The sequence below is a fragment of the Oryx dammah genome, unplaced genomic scaffold (assembly GCF_014754425.2).
Source record: "Oryx dammah isolate SB20612 unplaced genomic scaffold, SCBI_Odam_1.1 HiC_scaffold_6, whole genome shotgun sequence".
NCBI lineage: Eukaryota > Metazoa > Chordata > Mammalia > Artiodactyla > Bovidae > Oryx > Oryx dammah.
In genome coordinates, this window is record NW_024070190.1 from 22,635,028 (window position 1) to 22,655,686 (window position 20,659).

A 20,659-nucleotide genomic window follows, 5' to 3' on the forward strand; every position below is an offset into this window, starting at 1 on the left:
GGCCTAATATCTCAAATTAGTGAAATTAATATTCAAAAGCACAAGCTCTCTTGGTACCTAATGCTAAAAGCTATTGACATCCTGTTTCTTGAATTATTCAAACATACATCGTTATCAATTTGTCTAAGGGTGTTTTATAAATTACAAACAGGCAATTCATTTAACATGTATTCTTTTTCATGTTTATCTAAATATTAAACTATCTTTGGATTTAACTAAGGTGATGGAGGCTTTGGGGCCATTTGGACAGTGTAGGGTTATATATGGGGATGCTGTGGAGTCAAGTTCTTCTTGGTGCAACATTTGGGTCTAAAAAGACAAGTACCACAATAGCATCCAAGAGATGACCTGCCTATACTTGTTAGATACAGGACAAAAGATGAATTGTGAAAGATGCTATAACCACATTATCTTATTTGTACTGCAGCATATCCTTTCAAGGGTATCGTTTTCATTTTCTACATAAGTAAACTGACATGATTTTCCTTTTTTTTTTTTTTTTAGATGAGTACAACTAAATGCAGTTGAGGTCTCTAGCAGAAGGTGTTCTAGGAAAAACTGGAAGAGTTACATGAATCACACCTGGATACAAAACCCCAGACAAGATATTGCCACACTCTTAGAGAGTTTAGAGTCTGAGGACCCCAAATCCGGACGTACCTGAAAAGTCCTCTAATCAAACTCTTTATCAGACCAAAGTATGGTTCTACCAGGAACACAGCTCTCGTGGCAAGATCTTCATATTAAAATCTGGCTTGATATAAGGAAACATCACAAGGAAATCATTGACAAATGAGGTCCTGGAGGTTCTAGAGCAAGAACTGCTTTTATTGTGAAAAATGAAATGTTTCCTGGCATATCAGTAAATAGAAGATGTAACAGTCATCAGCAATTGCTGCCACCACCGAAGGTGAGGTATGATTCCTGAGGGAGCTCAGGAAGGGAAGAATACCTGTCATCTAAGAAGCTTACAGCTCAACATTCAGAATACGAAGATCATGGCATCCAGTCCCATCACTTCATGGGAAACAGATGGGGAAACAGTAGAAACAGTGTCAGACTTTATTTTGGGGGGCTCCAAAATCACTGCAGATGGTGGCTGCAGCCATGAAATTAAAAGACGCTTACTCCTTAGAGGAAAAGTTATGACCAACCTAGATAGCATATTCAAAAGCAGAGACATTACTTTGCTGACTAAGGTCCGTCTAGTCAAGGCTATGGTTTTTCCTGTGCTCATGTACGGATGTGAGAGTTGGACTGTGAAGAAGGCTGAGTGCCGAAGAATTGATGCTTTTGAACTGTGGTGTTGGAGAAGACTCTTGAGAGTCCCTTGGACTGCAAGGAGATCCAGCCAGTCCATTCTGAAGGAGATCAGCCATGGGATTTCTTTGGAAGGACTGATGCTGAAGCCAAAACTCCAGTACTTTGGCCACCTGATGCGAAGAGTTGACTCATTGGAAAAGACTCTGATGCTGGGAGGGATTAGGGGCAGGAGGAGAAGGGGACGACGGAGGATGAGATGGCTGGATGGCATCACGGACTTGATGGACGTGAGTCTGAGTGAACTCCGGGAGATGCTGATGGACAGGGAGGCCTGGCGTGCTGCGGTTCATGGGGTTGCAAAGAGTCGGACACGACTGAGCGACTGAACTGAACTGAACTGAACTGAACTAGAAGCCACCAGACTGCAGCCACTCCCTACAGTGAGTCCCAAGGAAGCTCAGGAGGCAAAAACCACAGGTTACTGCCCTCAGCTAGCTGAGGAGCACGTCAAAGGAATGATTTCAGTGAGTCCAAACACTTGCATCATTCCATACACAGGCTTCCCAGGTGGCACTGATGGTAAAAGAATCTGCCTGCCAGTGCAGGAGGCCTAAGAGGTGCGGGTTGAATCCCTGGGTTGGGAAGATACCCGGGAGAAGGAAATGGCAACCCACTCCAGTATTCTTGCCTGGAGAATCCCTTGGATAGAGAAGCTTGGTGGGCTATGATCCAAAGAGTTGCAAAAAGTCAGACACAACTGAAGAGACTTAGCACATACATAGAAAAGCCCCTATTTCCTTATCTTGGGATATCTTTTTTTTTTTTTAATTAACAGTCTTTTGATGTTCAGGCTACCTGCCCTTTGTTGCAAAAATTCTGTATAACCTGGTTCTTCCCCTCACCTTCTCGGAGCAGTCCTTTCAGGATCACTTGAAATGCTGTCTCCTGGGCTTAAAGTCCTAAAAATTCCCACAGAATAAAACATAACTCTCAACTTTTAGGTTGTGAATATATTGTAAGTCAACAATCGGAAGCAAGGAAAATCAGATCAAGGGAAAACTGGGAATCAGCATGCAGTAGTTACACCGAAGGTGACAAATTTAAGGGCTATTAATGCAAGAACTTGAACATAATAATAGTGACTATAATAATAATCATAAATAGCTATCATTTTAAAAATAGTGGTAGGAGTAATTGTAATAAAAGTTCATAGTTACTAAGTGTTGACATGTGCTACACATTGGGCTAAATTCTTTACATACATCACCTTATTTAATCTTTAAAACAACCCTGAAATAGAGCTATTATAACTCTCATTTTACACCTAACAAAACTAAGGCTTAAGGAAATTTAACAACTTGCCCAAGGGCACAAAGCCAAAGAAAAAACCAAGGCGGTGCCTGGAGTCTGAAACATATCAGATTGATTCTGAAATTTGCTTTTAAAAGAGGAAAAAACCAGCAGGTGAACCATGTACTAAACGTCCAAACCACATTCAAGATCCACCGTGTCAATCCAGGTGGAAACCAGCAAGCATGTGACTCTTTCACTACATTGCATTTTGTTGGCCAGAAAACCATTATAAACAACTAACATGTATGCTAATGGATTGAAATACAAGAAAAAAAAATTTACTAAATGCTCGAGGTTAGAAATTTACAGTATAATTGCATTTACAGGTGGCCTTAAGGTATGAAAAGCAAATTAAAATCTAGTGCAGATAGTATTCTTAAAATTTTTCTTAGAAACACTCATAAGAGAAAAAAGGTAGGATTTGGTCCTGTCTCTAAATTCCAGAGCACTGCTTCTGCCTAAACACTAACAGGCAAATTGAGAGCTGTGGACACTATACTCAAAACTACCATGTTGTTCAGGTACTGGGGGAGTTAGAGATCATTTGTCGTAAACTGACCTTGAGGGATAAGTGATCATTTGTCGTAAACTGACCTTGAGGGATAAGTGTTGTCCACACATTGCGACTCAAGATTCTAGGAAATGTCTATTAGTTACATGGAAGGAAACCTCTTAAAAAGGGAATGGAACCTGATTTTTTGTACAAAGCTATAGCTGCCTTGTAGCTTTCTGGGAAGCCAACTGCATTAAAAACAGAACAATCTGGGACTTTCCTGGTGGTCCTGTGGTTAAAACTCCCTGTTCCACCACAGGGAACACAGGTTTGATCCCTGGTTGGGAAACTAAGATGCCTCAGGCCATTCAGCACAGCCAAGAAAGAGAGAGAGAATCATCTATTCCTGGTATCCCTTTTTTTACATCGTCACCATCAATTTTAAGAACAAAGATTCTCACGTGAGGTCAGATGTGGTTGGCTCCAATTTACAAAGGTCCAAGGAGTTTGAGACAGCTAATCAGTAAGCTGCCTTGAGAGCCTGGAGTCAGAAGTCCCTGCATCGTTTATGGGGAAGAGCAAAGAGATGTCTTTTATCTAGGAGACCCACTCACCGCTGTCCTGCCTGCTATGACCTGACTCAATAAGCTCATAATTTCTGTTTCAATGGAAGCACATCTTCCTGTTAATCTCTTTCAACTGTGAAGTCCAAGTTTTGAGTAAAGCCCATGCTGGTCTCTGTCCTAAGTTCTAAACCCCCAGATAGGTTGTGAATATATTCCTAGAAATCCCTCATATTAACTTACTTTCTTTTTGTGTGTCAGAGCCCTTCTGCCCTGCCCTTCCAAGACAGAAATTTTGATATCTGAAATGTATCTGAAGTTACTCATTGATTCATTTAAGAAAATCATTGCACATCTGCAGCTCTTAGGACCTATGCTGGATAATGAAGTTGATGCCTTTTTTTTTTTTTTTACAGCCAGGTCTTCTCCTTCCAGGGCTTATTTCAGGGAACCTGGACTCTTCATTTATGACTGTCTCACACTTGCCCTCCAGCCCTAATACCATGGGTGCCTCATTATGTACTGTGGTCCCCTACTCATTATCCACTTTCTCCCATGCTTGCATCCTCAGGAAGGTTAACAAAATCTCACTGTCTAGGCACTAAGCATGTGCTTCTCTGAATCATTAAGAGGCTTCATTAAAACATACATGGATTGACCTTACCCCCAGAGACTCTGACTCAGCAGGTCTCAGAAGGGCCTTGGAACATGTGCTTCTACCAAACTCCCTGGTGTCAGGGGGCTGCCTGAGGACCACAATTTGTAAAACTCTGAACAAGAGCATTTCCCTGTACCACATTTCTTCCAAGTTGTTTCTCAGCTTGAAGGTTAATTCCAGGACTAGAAACCCCGGCCTCCAAACTCTTGATGCTAAAGCTGCAAAATCCTCATAATTTCAGCTAAAGGTTAATAGATGGGAAAACAGGGACAGCTATTACTGGGACATAGTTAGAACTAAGAACATACACAGAAAATTCAGAACTACTATAGGATCAGTCCTGGCATCAGTCTACTGAGGAATAGAAATGCTGACCCAGGATGGCAAGGCTGGGCTCAGTGTGACTACCCTCCTACTAAGCAAGATTAATGCTCACAAAGGCTCAGTGACAATCAAAAATAATAATTTAAGAACCACAGGTACTATATACTTATATTTGCCCAATCCTTTTGCAGAATTTTGCATATGGATTCTTTGTCAACAGGATATTCCTGATTCTTTCCATACAATCTCTAAATATTTCCTACTTCTATTTTTTTTACTTTAGAAATGGAGAGGAAACCATGGCATTGAAGGGATGCCTAAACTTTATTTATCCATTTTTGTTGGGTTTTGAGTGCTTCCCCTCAGAGTAATCACATCAAAGACTTTAGGGATGAAAGTATAGAAACCAAGCAGCAAATGTAAGGCCAAGAGTGGAAACTGTGATGCCCATTTCAGCAAACAAGAGAACACAGCAACCAGTTAGGGATGACGCCAATATGAATTAGATCCTGATCGAGGAATAATCAATACTGAATGACTAATCTTTTCAGAGCATTTCCATTCATCTGTGGTAATTAGTTTCTTCCATTTCCATAGGAAAAAAAGAACTTTAGCAGTATAGGCCAAGAGGAAAATAAAGATGAGTACACAGTATTTCTGGAAGTGAATGTTTTCTATCATTTAAATCTATAATATCTTGTAAAATAAGGTTGTCATTCATTTAACCAAATAGCACTTAAGAGTTTATAAAGAACATTTTAAATCTGTGATGCATTTTACTCATCACAGTATTCCAGGCCAAGTTTTATATATATATATATGTCGGTTAAGAGCACAGATAAATTACCATTAAGAGCACAGACAAAAAAACAACAACAACAAAAAACAGCAACAATTAAGGAGAAGAAACATTAAGGGGTACAACATTTGGGAGTAAAACTGGTAGAATTGGAAGTGAGAGATGAAAAAGAGAAAAATGTCTACTCTAGAGACAAGTCAGGAGACTGCCTAAGGCAAAAATATAACTGATGCTAGTAAACACAGGAAGATAGCTTCTTGGGGAAAAAATGTACAAAGACTTGCACAGAGTCCTAATGATAATAAATATAATAAAAGTTAATATTTATTGACAACTCACTATGTTTTTAACACTGTGATCATGCTTTATTTTCCTGAAAGGATTGAGTCTTCACCACAACCTGATGAAGTGGAGTATTATTTACCAGTAAGAGAGATAAGGCTATCATGATTAAACAGAGGGTCAATTCTAGTCTTTCTGACAAAAGAGTCCAAGTTCATAATCGCAAACAGAGTCCAGGTTCATAATTGCAAAACTCCAACACTTCCCAATATAAGGCATAGTATAAGGAAGCATGGCCTTCTCTGGTGGCTCAGATGGTAAAGTGTCTGCCTACAATGTGGGAGACCTGGGTTTGATCCCTGGGTCGGGAAGATCCCCTGGAGCAGGAAATGGCAACCCACTCCAATATTCTTGCATGGAAAATCCCATGGATGGAGGAGCCTGGCAGGCTACATACAGCCCATGGGGTTGCAAAGGGTGAGCTCTGACTAAGCAACTAACACACATAAGGAAGCATACAGTCTATCAGAAGTGGAGGGATGTGGCATCAGTGAAGTTGTGTCTTGTGGAAAGATAGGAGTAAAGAGGACACTTTGCTTCCACTCACTGAGATCCTGGGTTCAAGAGCCAAGAACTGACATCAGATAGAGACTATAAATAAGACGTGTAGGCCAGATGCTAAAGCACAGCTAAACCATATTAACAACAACCAAAGAATTTCTTCTAAATAGCACAACCATCTCAAGAAACAAGCAGGTTACTTGTGCTGAAACTGGCAGGGGACACTGTGTGGAGAGAAGGGCAGACTAGCCAAGCTTTGCTCATCTGCAAAGGGACCGTCACTGTGGACTGCTCAGAATACAGTGTCACAGTCTACTCTTCTGACAGCTTGGACAGAGCCTTAACCAAGCCTTTAATCATTGGTTTGGTCAAATATATATATACATACATATGTATAGAGAAGCTTTGACAGTCAGAAAAAACAAGACAAGGAACTGACTGTGGCTCAGGTCATCAACTCCTTATTGCAAAATTCAGATTTAAATTGAAGAAAGTAGGGAAAACCACAAGACCATTCAGGTGTGACCTAAATCAAATCCCTTACAATTATATAGTGAAAGTGACAAATAGATTCAAGGGATTAGATGTGATAGACAGAGTGCCTGAAGAATTATGGACAGAGGTTGTGAAATTGTACAGGAGGCAGTGATCAAGAACAGCCCCAAGAAAAACAAATGCAAAAAGACAACATGGTTGTCTGAGGAGGCCTTACAATAGCCGAGAAAAGAAGAGAAGTTAAAGGCAAAGGAGAAAAGGAAAGATATACACATTTGAATGCAGAGTTCCAAATAGCAAGGGGAGATAAGAAAGCTTTCCTCAGTAATCAATGCAAAGAAACAGAGGAAAACAATAGAATGGGAAAAACAAGAGATCTCTTCAAGAAAATTAGAGATACAAAAGGAACATTTCAGGCAAAGATGGGCACAATAAAGGACAGAAAAGGTTTGGACCTGAGAGAAGAAGACATTAAGAAAAGGTGGCAGGACTACACAGAAGAACTGTATAAAAAAGATCTTCATGCCCCAGATAACCACGATGGTGTGATCACTCACCTAAAGCCAGATATCCTGAAATTTGACCAAGTGGGCCTTAGGAAGCATCACTACAAACAAAGCTAGTGCAGGTGAAGGAATTCTAGCTGAGCTATATCAAGTCCTAACAGATGATGCCGTCAAAGTGTTGCACTTAATTTGCCAGCAAATTTGGAAAATTCAGCAGTGGCTACAGGACTGGTAAAGGCCAGTTTTCATTCCAATCCCAAATAAGTGAAAGTGAAAGTGAAGTCGCTCAGTCGTTTCCGACTCTTTGCGACCCCGTGGACTGTAGCCTGCCAGGCTCCTCTGTCCATGGGATTCTCCAGGCAAGAATAGTGGAGTGGGTTGCCATTTCCTTTTCCAGGAGATCTTCCCAACCCAGGGATCGAACCCAGGTCTCCTACATTACAGGCAGATACTTTATCCTCTGAGCCACCAGGGAAGACAATCCCAAATAAAGGCAATGCCAAAGAATGTTCAGACTACTGCACAATCACACTCATCTCACACACCAGCAAAGTAATGCTCAAAATCCTTCAAGCTTGGCTTTAACAGTATGTGAACCATGAAATTCCAGATGTTCAAGCTGGTTTTACAAAAGGCAGAGGAACTAGAAATCAAATTGCCAACATCTGTTATATCATAAAAAAAAAGCAAGAGAATCTCCCCAAAACATCTACTTCTGCTTTATTGAATACTCTAAAACCTTTGACTGTGTGGATCATAAAAAACTGTGGGAAATTCTGAAAGAGATGGTAATACCAGACCACGGTACCTGCCTCCTGAGAAATCTGTATGCAGGTCAGGAAGCAACAGTTAGAACTGGACATGGAACAACGGACTGGTTCCAAATTGGGAAGGAGTATGTCAAGGCTGTATACTGTCCCCTGATTATTTAACTTATATGCAGAGTATATTGTGCAAAATGCCAGGCTGGATGAAGCACAAGCTGGAATCAAGATTGCCAGGAGAAATATCAGTAATCTCAGATATGCGGATGACACCACCCTGATGGCAGAATGTGAAGAGGAACTGAAGAACATCTTGCCAAAAGTAAAAGAAGAGAGTGAAAAATCTGGCTTAAAACTCAACATTTAAAAAAACTAAAATCATGGTACCCACCCCCATCATTTCATAGCAAATAGATGGGAAAAAAGTGGTAACAGTGAGAGACTTTTTTGGGGGGGCTTCAACATCACTGCAGATGGTGATTTCAGCCATGAAATAAAAGATGCTTGCTCCTTGGAAGAAACACTATAACCAATCTAGACAGCATATTAAAAGCAGAGACACTACTTTGCCAACAAAGGTCTGTCTAGTCAAAGCTACGGTTTTTCCAGTGGTCATGCATGGATGTGAGAGTCAGACTATAAAGAAAGCTGAGCACCAAAGAATTGATGCTTTTGACCTGTGGTATTGGAGAAGAGTCTTGAGAGTTCCTTGGACTGCAAGGAGATCAAAACAATCAATCCTAAAGGAAATCAGTCCTGATATTCATTGGTAGGATTTATGCTGAAACTGAAACTCCAATACTTTGGCCACCTGATGGGAAGAATTGACCATTGGAAAAGACCCTGATGCTGGGAAAGATTGAAGGCAGGAGGAGAAGGTGACAACAGAGGATGAGATGGTTGGATGGCATCACTGTTTTGATGGATGTGAGTTTGAGCAAGCTCTGGGAGTTGGTGATGGCCAGGGAAGCCTGGTGTGCTGCAGTCCATGGGGTCGCAAAGCGTCAAACACAATTGATCAACTGAACTGAACTGAAGCCTTGAATTTTTGGTTTGGTCTCCTGAATGGAAAAACCTTGATGGCTTGCGTTGTAGCTGAGGGTCTCCTATCAGAGGGGGCAACAGGTGTGTTTTACGAGCCCCATCTCAGCTCTGGAACCCCTGAGACTGAATGCTCCTTCCCTTAAACAACCTTCTCAGTTTGTCACCCCAACTCTGTCTCATTTAAAAGATTTTCTGCTTTGGTCCTATAGGTGATTATTTTGCAACTTTCCTTTTATGATGGATTTTTCTTACATGTGAAGTCTCGTTGCTAATGACACAACTACAAGGCCAGACATATACCCTGCACAGCACACACAGGCACACGCAGCACCAAGTTACACCACCCTGGGAAGACATAGAGCTCTGCCAATTACACTGAAATAGATTCATGTATATTACTTCAGTTTTCAAATTGTCTATTTCCTTATTTTAAAATGGAAGGTATTCTAGTTACACTATGATTTTGTTAAAGAAATAAATCATAAAGTTTTATAAAGTGGCTGGTTGTAAAATACAAGATGCTGATCATTACTACCCCAATTTCTTCCCTTCTTTCCCTGGTTAATTAATAAATATTACAAAATACATCCACAAATACTGATTCTTTGTCAGCTTGATACTGTACTCCTGAATACTTAAGCTAAGCTGTACATCTAACTAAGATTATTTGAATTCTATGATTTGCACACTGGAGTTGTACTTTAAATTTGCAAACAACTCGAATCATTAAGCCTAAGATTATTTTTAATTTCTTCAGGAAAAAAAACTTTCTATGTCCATTCTATTTAAACATGATTTATATTATTATGCAAAATGAACATGATTAATTAAACATAGTAATCACTTTTGACTCATTTTTTTAATCAAAGAAAGCTGAATAAACATGTAAATATGGGAGTCACACGCTCAGAAGTGAAAACTGAAAACTTAGATCAACAGGAAAGGAGTGTAGGGAAAGAATGTGAAATTTGTTAGGCAAGGGGGGTCAGATATTCTGCACTTTAGAAGTCAGATATTCTGCATTTTAAATGTCACCAAGATCAAAATAAATAATGGCTGAAAAAATAAAATGTTTTGGGAATCAAGGCCACTGAAATTTTTAAAAAGAGAAATTTCAATGGACTGAGAGAGTTCAAGCCAGACTGTAAAGAGTTAAATTTGATAGAGAACCATTAGTGACACTAACTGGCTGTAATTTTAAAGTCTGGCAAAGAGGGGAAGGAGTGGAAGGCGTAAGACATCTCAGTAGACACTTCAAAGAGATTTTCATGGCAAAGGAAAATTATTTATAAATTTACCCTTGTTAAAAACCAAAGGAAAGATCTCAATGGGGAAAAAGGAAACAAGATAAACACCTGGATTGGGAGAGAAGTAGAGGGATCAAAGGCAATTATGGAGGGTTAAGCTCTAGTATTATGGCCTGGAGAATCCATGTATAGTCCATGGGGTTGCAAAGAATGCGACTGAGTGACTTTCACTTTCACAAGCTCTCATGAGGATGCTAGACAGTCTTCTTCCAACAACAGTAGACTGTCTTATCGATCGACTACAGATATTCACAGTCACCTTATTCCATGGAAGGAGTGCATGTTCACTAGGTTTGACCATGTGACTTGCTTTGCCCAATGACATGTGAACAGCTATATACTCTGAGGGAAGCCTTAAAAGCTAATAGAGGGGAGGAGAAGGTGAGATGTATGGAAAGAGTAACATGGAAACTTGCATTACCATATGTAAAATAGATAGCCAACAAGAATTTGCTGTATGACTCAGGAAACTCAAACGGGGGCTCTGTATCAACCTAGAGGGGTGGGATTTGGGGAGGAAGATGGGAGGGAGCTTCAAAAGGGAGGGAATATATGTAAACTTATGGCTGATTCACGCTGAGGTTTGACAGAAAACAACAAAATTCTGTAAAGCTATTATCCTTCAATAAAAAAATAAATTATTATTTATTTTTAAATGAGATAATCCATGTTATATACTTAACATATCTGGCACAAAATTTTAAAAAAAAAAGCTAACAGGTTTGAATCCGTCTTCTCTTTCCCTATGGTAGGAGGATCAGCATGTCCCATTATAACAGCTGCTTTAGGAATGAGAAGATATGTACACAGAGCTAAGCAGAGCTGTGTAGAGCAGACACAGCAGAGAAGATAAGAAACAGACAGATGTGAAAACATGCCATTGTGCAACGTAAATAAGAAAAAAATGATGAGCCCCTGTGATTTGGGGAGTAATTAACAGACAAAATTGATCATTAAGCCAACTCAAAGACAGATACTCGGAAAGACTTACAAGAGATCCTGCCTCCTTTCCCACCTCCCCCGGCACAAATAAAATTTCCCATTTTTCCATAGGCACAGATTATTTTACTTAGGATATTCATGTCAGCATACAAAATGCCTTTACTGAGATTTTATTAATGTATCATAATATTCACCTTTTGAAAGTGTATGAGATAGATATTATTAACATAAATAAAATTCATCTTTTGAAAGTATACAATTCAATTTCCTTCTTTCAGTGTATTTAGAGTGGTACAACAATTACCACTGCTTAACTGTAGAATATTTTTATCCCCCAAAGCAACCTTGTATTCTTAAACAGCCACCTTTCTCCCTGCTTCCTAGTCCTAGACAATCACTAATCTAATTTTTGTCTCTGTATATTTGCCTATTCTTAACCTTTCATATAAATGGAAATAGACAATATGTCAGTATGTGGTCTTCTGCGCCTGGTTTCTTTCATTTATCCTAATAGATGAACCTCAATAACATTAGGAACTCTCTTTTAGGACAAGACAGAAACAGTCTTTTTGATGGTAGTTTTTTTTTTTTTTTACTATCTGTCAAGCTTGTAGATAGATATTGTCATATATATGGTTACATATATATTTATCTGAGCCAGAAGTATTACTATTCCCATATTTCAGACCAAGAAACTAAGGTTCAATGATTTAATTCAATTCCTAATGTTTCATAGCTATTAAGTACCAGCATCAGTATAAAAACCGAAGTCAGTTTGACTCCAGCTTCCATACTTTTTTCCTTTCACATTACCTTATATGATTTCAAAGGATTATTTCTCTAAAAATGTCAGTTATCTAAGGATATTAAATTGGATGGTGGATATCCTTCAACTTTATGCCATGTGCCTTTCTCCATTGTCTTGCACCAAAAAAGAAACACAAGAGAATGGCCCTGTGCTTTCTAAATAGGCAAGGAAATTTAAAAAGCAGATAAAAAGTCACAAGTAGTTAACAAAAGGAGCCTGTCTGGATACTGAAATGTAATCCACTTCCCCAATCAATTATTCCTTACATAAAATACTAAAAAAGATTAGAAGGTTCTTGTCTATTGTTTTTAATTATTTTGAAGTTTACACTGGTATGACATATAAAAAGACATAATAGGATAAGTTTAAAGAATCTCAAACTAATTTTCAGGAGCACAAGTCTGATCTCAAATGGCTGGAGCATCCCTGTGATCTCTGAACAGCATTATTCTCACTCAGTCAATAGAGGTTATTGTGCTCTATTAAAGAGCTTAGTGTTCATGGTAGTACACAGCTTCCTACATATTTAGAATTCATGTTGTCACTTTTAGATTAATTATGCATTTAAAAATGTATGGTTCAAATCCCAAAGAAAATTTGATTGAAGAATTCTGCCATTAAGTTTAACCAATAGTTGCTTTCTTTATCCCTTGTTATATCACTGAATCATTGGCCTTAATACAGTTTCAGATGCCTCAGAATCACTGTAAACTCTACTAGTCTTGGACAGAGCTACTTGTTAAAATAAAACAAAACAACAAAACAGTTACCTTTCCTGGTCTTTATAAAACCGACTCCATGCAGAGGAAGAAAGACACTCATCAGCCTAGTATGAAGGCTTAGGTTCTTCTATGGGCTTTTCTAGGTATTTGTACTGTGTGTGTGTGCACGCGTGCGCTTTTCTAGGTATTTGTACTGTGTGTGTGTGAGTATGTGTGTGTGTGGGGGGGCTTTTCTAGGTATTTGTACTCTTTACGTGTGTGTGTGTGTGTGTGTGTGTTTTATAATTCCCTCATATACACAAGTATTTTTAAATATAATACATTAAGAGTCCCATCCTTGTTTCTTCTTGGGGCTTTAGCTGTCTATTGTATTCTTTAATGAGGAATTTCTTGTCTCAGGAGTCTACATGTCTGTAACTATGTTGCAATTTTCATGAGGCATGCGTGCTGCTTCCTGTGCTTCCTCTTGCCTGAGATGCAAGCTGCTTCCCCCTGCCCCCCTCAACTCCAACATAGGTTAAAGAGACCAATCCCTAAAACAGTTTACAGATTATAATGTTGCAAATTCAGTCCTCTCTGGTCTCTCTGGTTCATTGAAGGGAACTGAAGACTAAACCACCATTTCCTCCCAAGTATGCTGCTGCACTATGCTGAGAATGGGGTGCTGCTGCTGCTGCTAAGTCACTTCAGTCGTGTCCAACTCTGTGCAACTTCAAGGACGGCAGCCCACCAGGCTCCTCCATCCCTGGGATTCTCCAGGCAAGAGTACTGGAGTGGGTTGCCATTTCCTTCTCCAATGTATGAAAGTGAAAAGGGAAAGTGAAGTCGCTCAGTCGTGTCCGACTCTTCGTGATCCCATGGACTGCAGCCTACCAGGCTCCTCCATCCACGGGATTTTCCAGGCAAGAGTACTGGAGTGGGGTGCCATTGCCTTCTCTGGAGAATGGGGTAGGCAAGGGCAAATAAAACTGCCACAAAATTCTGTACCATTTCAAACTTGGCCTTTTCGTGATTGGGGGTTCACCTAGTTACTGTAGATCTTTGACTGATTGCCAGAATTCTTACACAGTTATTTTAGTTAGTTTCTAATTGTTTTTTAAATCCTATGGAGGAATGTTGTTGATGTCATTCTACCTATTGACTCTCATGTACTGAAAAAATACATTTTTTTCCCGCACCTAACACAGTTGATGCATCTCTCCATGTCACTGGCTATCTTTCCTCTTATAATTTATTCATCTTTTTTTTATTATTACTCTTGTCACCATCTAAATGCTTCAAAAGCACAGAAAAGTTGCTTCCTTCCCACAACATATAACTCAGGGCTGGACTCTCACTAGGCACTCAATTTTAGCTTGATGAATTGAGCACAATAGAAAAGCAAGCCTAAGTGTGTAGACACTCCATCAACTAGCACCATGAGTACCGTCACCATTTTCCCAACTGTACAATCACAGCATTGCTTTAGACTGTGTGTCAATAGTTGGGTATGTGCACAGAAAACCCCACAGTGATCCTGCTGAAGTTCTGTAGCTGGTATATTGTTATGTTAGCAGGCTGTTTTTGGAAATTGCAGCAGGTGCTGTGCATCTGCTCAGAAGGAAAATGAGCACCACTTCTCTGCAATGCCTGTACCCACATCCCTTCCCTCAGTGAAAAGTGGGTATTTATTCAGAGAGAGAAGGTAGCATTGCTCCTATTGTTGATTTGGCTTATCCAAGAGATTCTAGGAACAGCTCTGGCATTTTCAAGAATAAGGGAAAACACAAAAAGCACTAAATACATGAGTCTTTCAATGTAGAGTTTAAAGTAAAAGATTTTCAGATGTAAATTAATTCCTGTTATCTGAGATATTAGGGAGAAAAGAAAGTGACGGGATAACATGCTTGGTTTTCATTACCACTCACAGGAGTCCTTCTGAAGAAAGACGTTAAATGTCTCCCCTGAGGTGTCTGTTGTCCTCCTAATTGAATTAGTCAAGTAGAAATGCACGTTATTTGGACACGGATACCCAAGGGGAATTGCTATAAAGTGGATATGTCCGATAACCCATTAGAAAATACTGTATTAAGTAGCCCCTATAATAAGACAATATCTTTAACGAAGACGACTTACTGAAAGTCAGCATAAATTGTCTAATCTCTTTCTGTATCTGTCTTCCCTCTAAAACAAAAGTAACTGGACTGTTCATTGTCACTTATGCACTCTGGATCTGTTTCACACAGAAAGTGAATTTCATCATTGAACTAATGTATTTTAAGAATCTCCTGTGTTTCCTATCCACCTTGTTATGTATGCATCTATTTGTGTCAGGCACACACCCATCATAAATTATGTTGAATATTTTGTTTTCTAAGTCCCAGGTTTTGGTATTCCCAGTATTTTTCAAATACTTAGCAACTCCTTTTTCATAGTTACCAAAGACATACGAAGAATTAGGCCAAGGTTAATTTTAAAATGCAAAATATTACAATTGCATGGAAGTGAGAGACGGTATTTGTTCTAGTAAATATATATATGTGTGTGTGTGTGTGTATAAAATCAAATACGATTTTATTCCCGCCGTCTACTCTTATTAAGTATGTCGCCCTTTTTGACATGTACATGCCCCCTCACATAGCAGGTGCTCAGAATTTATTTGCTGAATGAATCCATCATAATTTGGCTCCAAACTCTAAGAAACATGCAAAACTCAATTAGTAATAAAATCCTCTGTTTTAATTTCCCCTAATGTTATGTTAGCAACTTTTGAGGGGACAAGATTAGACTTACTTGGGGGGGGGGGTGTGTGTGTGTGTGTGGATATATACATATTTTGTGGATAAGATGCCATTTGAATGAGATCAGAGGAATAACATTAGCAAATGCCTTCAGAATGCTCCATGCTCTCTCAACAGTTCAGGTGGGGTGGTAACCAGTGGGCAACGAGGTGCCAGAGAGGAATTTTAGCAAGGCTGAGTAGAAGGTAGGAAAGGAGAAAGTTGAGTTCTGGTTCCTGAAGGAACCTGGAGGCCCTGTCAGCTCTGAACAGAGAGGTCTGGGGATCATGGCAGAAGAGAGACAGCTGCAGACCCAGGGTACTGGAAGGCTAGGAACTGTGTGGGCAGCAGTTTGGGGAATGGGCCAGGCCCGGCTATCCAAGCAGAGGCCCCTGATAAGCTGAACAGGGCAGGGGGAACCCAGTAGGGAGCCTGGAGTCTCTCGTATCAGCTAATAAGTATAATTTCCTGGAACTAAAGGCAATTTCAGGAAGCATAACTATGGTGAAAAGGAGGCTTGTGGAAGCTGATACTGAGCAGAGGTGGCCAATGAGCCTCAGGCTAAGGGTGGAATAATGACTGTAGCTAAACGTCAGGGAGCCCTCTGACTCTGACACGAGCTTAGCTCCACCCAGCTGGATTCTATGCACTATCGCACCTGCCGCGAGATTATGAGCTTTCTCTGTAAAGCGCTATCTGGTGCCCACAGGCTCCCAATAAACCCTACCCTGGGGATGCAAAATCCTTCCAAAGTTCTTCCCGACCCGGGGATTGAACCCGGGTCTCCTGCATTGTAGGCAGACACTTTACCGTCTGAGCTACCAGGGAAGTCCTGTCTTTGTCATGACGACTATTAAATAATGGCCATTCCTTTTTATTGAATACATGCTATATGCTGTATACATACCATCTCATATTATCCTTTTAATACTTTCTGGTGAGACAAGATTGAAGGCTTAAGCGATTCAGCCACTTGTTTAAGTTCCCCAGGCCTTGAGAAGTGAACCCCAAAACCTAGAAGTTTCATCCAGCTTGATCTGGCTCCAAGGCTTGAAGATTTCTACCAATCTACTTGGATCTTATTGGAAGATATCTTTTTACTGAAAATATTAATAAGTTAACCCTAAAAACATTGAAAGACAAATTTTTAGAAGGAATCTCAGAAACGCATGGGCCTTGTTTTATGCTGTGCCTTGTTATGCCACAGAATTTAAGGCCTACGTCTCAGAATCAGGCTGTAAAGAAGTCAGAGGGAGGCTGGCTCAGAGCAGAATACACACACGTCTCTAGGGACCTCTTCTTCAACATCCCGAAGAGGCAGAACCAGGGCCCAGTTTTACACAATTGACTAAATGGAATGGGATGAAAGCAATTACCTTGCCATTCATTGCATTACTTAGTATGCACAGTCAAAGATACCAGGAGAGAATTCCTGTTTTGTTTAACCATAACCAAGAAAGTAATTATGAGAGAATAGTAATAGTGATGATACACATTCTTTTCACTTTCTAATCTGAACTACCATATCCAGTAAGTAAACACTTTGAACTAATATGTATGCAACATACAAGAGCATATGGCCCCATGCCAGAGCTAGCCATGCTTCTTGTCCATTCAGGAAGCCAAGGCCAGGTGCCCAGAGAAGGCAGCGAGACTCCTAAGCATTCAAGGACCACAATCTCCACAGTCGTAACCAGCTCATTACTTGTTGTGCACACTCACTCCTATTCTAACTATGGCCTAGAAATGATCATACCCTGAAGCTTCTTTCTTGATCAGTTTAGCCATCCAGGTTCTTCATAGAATATCCTACATTCCCCCCAAGAGAGACAGTATCTGCCTCTTGAAATGCTACCCATCTTTGAAGGCCTATTTTAAATGCTTCTGAATCTGACATTTTGGATCCTTCTTTGACCTACTCTGTGGGCCTGGGTTTCTTAAAAGCATAGAACACAGGCTTTTTGTGTCTGATAAGTGTTATATCAGTATCTCAGTACCTGGTACACACAGATGCTCAATTAACATGCACAGCACAAAAAGAAGGGGAAAACAAAAGGAAAAAAAAAAAAACACTTAGGAACAAAGGAGGGCAGGAGGGCAGGAATAAAGCAAGGGGACATGTCTCCTTCTACTTCAGAACTGATTTTGAAAAACAAAATGAAAAAGAACTCAACAGAACAAATGAATGACCAGCTGCCTTACAAACTTACCAAAGAATCAATGTAATGAGTCATAGATGGTAATACATGGGTATTATCTCTTACCTACCTACCTACCTGCCTATCTATCTCTCCATCCACCATCTATCTATTCATCTCTCCCTCACCCTTCCCCATGCCCTTGCAGTTCCACCAGAACAATAGTGATCAGAATAGCTACTTCTTCTAGGCTTGCTAAAGATTCAATTAGATGTAATAAATCTAAAGCTCCATCCGATATTCCGCAAAGCATTTCCCAGTAGCTGCAGTGCCTGAAGTCATTCTATTCTTGGCTGTAATTCAGCACCCTTCTCACATAATTCTCTGCCTGGGAGATATCTGTCAGGTCTTTTTGTATCACTTGTCTCCTGTTGGACAATGCCAACATATCCATAGAAATTCCCTTCCCAATGTGGAGATTAAAAAAGGAGGGAGAGGATGATAACTGTTTTTCAAAGTGAAGCAAGTCTAGATCACACTGAAGGTTTCTAAAAGGTAACCTCAATAATTCAGTCCCTCAGCCATCCTCTCTCTGAAAGTCAGACATGTACATTCACGAGAACTATTTTATATCACAGCTCAGTTATTAAACCTGCGGCCACAGCCATCAGCCCTTCCTTCATAAGAGCTAGGCACTGTCACCTCTCTCCAGGGCAGGCTGGTGGAGGGAGGCGGGCTTTAGAATCACATAGCCTAGGCTTGAATCTCGGTTCTGATACTAACCATAAATTCTGGTGCAAGGCCACACGACCATTATTTAGCTCAGTTTTCTTATCTATACAAAGGGGACTCTAATACTTCATAGATCATTCTGAGGATTAAATGTGATTGCCTTAGTTATACATTAAAACCAGGAGCAGCATACAGTAGCTACTGGGAAAACGTTCACCATTTTCCTTAGGAGTTACGTGGGCACAGTGTTGTTAGTCGCTCAGTCGTATCCAACTCTCCGTGGCCCCACAGTCTGTAGATGGCCCGACTCCAGCTGTCCATGGAATTCTCCAGGCAAGAATACTGGAATAGGTTGCCATGCCCTCCTCCAGAGGATCTACCCCACCCAGGGATTGAATCTGAGTCTCCTGCATTGGCAGCTGGATTCTTTATCCTCTGAGCCACTAGGGAAGCTCCATGTGGTCACAGAACAATTATTTTAAAGGGACCTACTGTATAGCACCAGAGAAGGCACTGGTGACCCACTTCAGTACTCTTGCCTGGAAACTTCCATGGACGGAGGAGCCTGGTAGGCTGCAGTCCATGGGGTTGTGAAGAGTCTGACGCGACTGAGCGACTTCACTTTCACTTTTCACTTTTATGCACTGGAGAAAGAAATGGCAACCCACTCCAGTGCTCTTGCCTGGAGAATCCCAGGGACGGGGAAGCCTGGTGGGCTGCTGTCTATGGGATCGCACAGAGTTGGACACGACTGAAGCGAGTTAGCAGCAATTGTATAGCACATAGAACTCTGCTCAGTGTTATGTGGCAGCCTGGATGGGAGGGAGAACAGATACATATGTATGTATGGTTGAATCCCTTTGCTATTCACCTGAATCTATCACAACATGGTTAAGTGGCTATACCCCCATACAAAATTAAAACGTTTATTTTTTTTTATTTTAAAAAACATATGACATTCAAGACACATATATTCACAGAAAGATTATATTATTGATACTTGTTTGCTTGAAGTCTAGTTAAATTTGACTCCAATTATCCTTCTCTGCCAAGGAGGAAAACAAAAGAAATCAAACATACTCGCAGTTAAGGAGAAATTCTTCCCTCAACATACACTGAGCCCCATCACGGTGGAAGGGCCAGGGCTCTCTAGTGGCAAAACACACCAACTTATGAGTCACGTGGGTCACTAATGTGTGTTCTGCTGCCCTGACCTCCTGTTTCCTTTAGATCAGAGAGTCTGGGACCTGGGGGCCTCTGCTGTAGGTGCACAGGCTTCCCCCTCTAAAGGCAAGCCACCTTCCTGGGACGATTCCTGGGTACACCTCTTCCTTAGGCCCCACAATCCTTCCTCCACCTCCCAGGATTGCAAATTGCCTTTGGATCAAGGGAAAGCATCTCCTATTTCTACTTGGTTCCCTCAGAAGAACTCTGCCTCACAAACCTTCATCACAAATTTGGCAGCTTGGAGAAGATAAAATTAGGAACAAAAGCATCCTGTAGGTCAGGAAGCCCAGAGCCTGTGACCTTCTCAAGTGAGGAAAAGAGGACATGCATAAACATAAATTATCTCAGAGTTTCTCCTGCTATAATAGTAATTGCAAATATTTGAATAGCTAACATTTAGTGAGCATCGTGATGAGCTCAAAAAAAATCAGCAGTTCTACAATTAGTGGCTAAACTTAACAACAAAGTCAAGCACCTTTATGCTTAAAGGGCTCCTTCACACGCTGTCTCACTTGGTCCTGTCCTCTGGGAAGCAAGCACAAATGGGACAATGGTCCCTGTCTGTGATAAGTTTTGAAGGCTCTGCATAGTCAGTCTGTGGGCTTGCCAGCTTGCATGTCCCTGGAGCTCTTGAAAGACACATCTCTATCTGAGCTTCCGCTGTGGTCAAACGGTCCAAGTCACGGTGTAAGAATCCACACCCCAGCATCACACTCCTTTCCCCTCCCTGTTCCACCCGCTCATTGCATGGGTTGCTCTGTTAAATGGTTCTAAGTTCTGCGCCTAAACTGATACACCAACATTGTGCTAAAGTCTCAGCTCCTTCCAGGAGGCCACACCATGGTCCTCCCTGGGTCTCTTGAGGAGCTTTTCTTCAAGACCCTGACAACTCTTTCCATAAGGAAACTCCTGTCTGCCA

At 40.6% G+C, this 20,659-nt stretch overlaps 1 protein-coding gene and 1 non-coding gene across 3 annotated transcripts in view; both read right to left on the minus strand.

Annotated features, from left to right (window-relative positions):
• Positions 1–20,659, minus strand: part of NRG3 (neuregulin 3) — a 1,219,292-nt gene that overhangs the window by 565,508 nt on the left and 633,125 nt on the right. The gene's annotated exons all lie outside the window — the stretch shown is intronic.
• Positions 16,400–16,471, minus strand: TRNAC-ACA. The gene has a single exon. It is a non-coding gene; the product is annotated as a tRNA-Cys (tRNA).